The sequence below is a fragment of the Neofelis nebulosa genome, chromosome 14 (genome assembly GCF_028018385.1).
Source record: "Neofelis nebulosa isolate mNeoNeb1 chromosome 14, mNeoNeb1.pri, whole genome shotgun sequence".
Lineage (NCBI taxonomy): Eukaryota > Metazoa > Chordata > Mammalia > Carnivora > Felidae > Neofelis > Neofelis nebulosa.
The window spans coordinates 44,633,042-44,635,913 of record NC_080795.1 but is presented as its reverse complement, the minus strand read 5'-3'; the positions used below and the strand labels follow the sequence as shown (position 1 = coordinate 44,635,913).

The 2,872-nt window shown below is 48.2% G+C and overlaps 1 long non-coding RNA gene across 1 annotated transcript; it reads right to left on the bottom strand.

Annotated features, from left to right (window-relative positions):
* Positions 1-271: 271 nt before the first annotated feature.
* On the bottom strand, positions 272-2,225 carry LOC131494931 (uncharacterized). Its single transcript, XR_009253658.1, has 2 exons — positions 1,923-2,225; positions 272-805 (listed from the first exon to the last, which is right to left on the bottom strand). It is a non-coding gene; the product is annotated as an uncharacterized LOC131494931 (long non-coding RNA).
* Positions 2,226-2,872: the final 647 nt, after the last annotated feature.

Sequence of the window (2,872 nt, the reverse complement as noted above, 5' to 3'; positions counted from 1 at the left end):
GGAAACTTGTGTATTTGTTTTAGAAACACTGCTTCCAGAAACCAAAAAAGCCTGAAACCACAAAATGCCCACCAGTGGGAATTTGGGTAAAACGAGTAAGTTATGGAGCGTCCATATGATGGAATATTACACAGCAACCAGAAAGCATGGATCCAATCTCTATGTAGCAAAGAAGCCTGATGCAGACAACACAATGCTGAGTAATAAAAGCAAGGTGCAGAATATATGTAGAAAATGATACCATGTTTCATACAAGTTTCAAAGCATGGAACATTGTTATATACTGTTTATCAATACATGGATGTACAGTGAAGTTGTAAACAGAAGGACTGGGAACACGTAGAATTCATCACAGTGGTGACTTTGGGAAGGAAGGAAAGGGAGCAGGTCTCTGGTGTGAGGACATAGGGTATTTTAACTCTGTAATGTTTTGTTTCTTTTTTAAAAAGATCTGAAGTAAATTTAAAAATGTAAGCATTTGTTCATTTTGGGTGGCAGGCACATAGATTCTTTCAGGGGTTTTGTTTTATTTTGTCTTGTTTCCTTAAAAATAAACAGATCTGGGATCACTGTGCCTCACTCTCTTCTTCCAAGGCTGGGCTCTCCCTCACTTCTTTTCATCAGGGAGTCAGGGTCTCCCGCCAATCACGGGAGAAACTTGTTGGCAGACCTTCTCATCTTGTCTCTCAGAGAGTGTCCTTTCTTCCCATGATGCCCAGCTTTATCAAGGAATTTAGCTTCTCTTGAGTTCCTCTAGAACTTCTAGTGGGCATAATATTGACACCAAAGCATCCATTCTTGTGATCTTAGTGGAAAAATCATATAATTTTAAGAGGGCAGTGAGTCAAACTCTGAAATTAAAAGTGGAGGACTATTGCATCCGTATGGTCACAACAGGAAACAGGATTCGCCCCCAGAGGGCTCTGAGACTATTACAGAAGCGTGGGCAGGGTTATGGGAACACGCGGTGGAGCACGCAGAGATCAGCAACGTGGGGAGTCATTACCACCCTAGGGCTAAAGGGAGGAGGAGAAGTCACGGTGTGACTTTGCTCCAGAGAAAAGTGAAACTACGGAGGAGACACTGCCTAGTGGAAGCCAGAGTCATGGAGGGCCTCAACAAAAGCCCCAGATGCCCCCAAAGCAGAAAGAGGGTATGGAATAGGTGAGAAGTACCCTGAGTTATCTTTCCTCCCAGCCCCCACCCCATTCCAGGTGCCTCCCATTGACTGAACCCCATTGGAACGAGTTACAGGGGATTCTGGGAGATGTAGTCCATAGGAGGTCAGTCCCCCGGGGCTCAGAGTAGGGGTGAGCTGGTTTGGGGGTGCGAGCACCTGGTGGCTAACCAGCCTAAGAGCTAGAAAAATCTCAGTCATGGAGTTAGTGAGTGATAGTCACACATTTTAGTTTGGAAGAACAGGAAAAAAAGAGACTCGGGCCAGCTGCCTTTGGAGAAAGGTCAGTTAAGGAAGTGGAAACCAGAGAGGAGAAAGGAATATGGCTTGGGATTTGGGCTCTTGCTGCACCTCTGGGAAAAGAGGCTGGCAGACCTCATGAGGCCCAGAGTGAGGGATGGGAGGAGGGGTGCAGAGGCTTTAAGGTGGGACCAGAAGGAGCTGGCAGGCAGTGGCTATAAAGCCCCATCTGTTTCCTCCAAGTGGGAATTAGTAGATAGCCATGATTGCTGAGTGCACGAATGTGGAAGATGCAGGCAGCTGATGGAAAGCAGGTGAGTAGGAGGAAAAAGGGCCTTGTGTGAGACCTAGCACCTGCAGGTAGGAACCACCCAGACCACCCTTCAGCCTGAGGCTGCCCGGGGCCCCATAGAAAACAGCACTTATCCCACTAACCAGGCTCCAGGAGGGCTAGAGATTCCTTCGGGAACCCCCAGTACCCTTCAGGAGACAGACTGACACTCACCAACTCATTAAGGAGATTTCTCTCAGCTTCTCGCTCCCCTGCTGAGGTCTGCTTGGCTTGACTGAGACACAGAGAGAAGAGCAGCGGGGGACAGCTCAGGCCAGGGCCACATCTGAGTGTTTTTGTACTCCTCTTCTATGCCCATCAGGACGTTCCCAGTGTCTGGTGGCGTGTGTGAATTTAGAAGCTCCACAGTTTAGCAATGGCCAATAGTGAAAGGAGAAGAGCCCACAGGTCCCTCCCTTGGCTGTGACATTTCTGTGGTGTTATGACTTCCACTCACCCCAACCTGAGGCTGCTGTAGTCAGGGAGACACAGCATCTCAGCCTCTTAAATGTGAAAGGGTGGCTCTCAGTCTTCGTGGGGGCCCCAGGCCCTAACTATGAAGTGCCATAGTTATCCATGCACAAGACTGCATGCTCTTTGAGGAATGGAGCTGAATCTGGGCTTTAAAAAATATTTTTCATTTGTACAGCACATATGCAGCTCAGACACTGTTGAATTTCATCTGGTCTAGCCCCGTCCCTTCAGAGATAAGGTGACAAAGTCCCGGTGAAGGGAGGCATATTTCCTGGGGGAACACAGGACAAAGCCTATACTAGAACCCGAGCCTGCATTCCTTGACTATTTGCTCTTTCTACTCTGGCAGCGTGACTCTCCTCGCTGTCCTAAGTGACTTCCTGGGGGAGACTTTCCACCAGGTGAAGGGCGTAGCATCTGGTCTCACAGGTTTCCTGACTGATGGCTTCCCCACTACGCACAGATGGGCTCTTCCTGGCATACAGCTGGGTGCCATGGAAAGCTCTGAACTCAATTTTTTATGGGAAAATGTGTGCTGCCGACTCGGGCTCCCGGGGGACATTTTAGCTGCATGACTCATGGGATATTCAGAGATCCTTGCTCCATTTAAGGGTGATCTATTTACAAGCATGTGTAGGTTTTTTAGAATT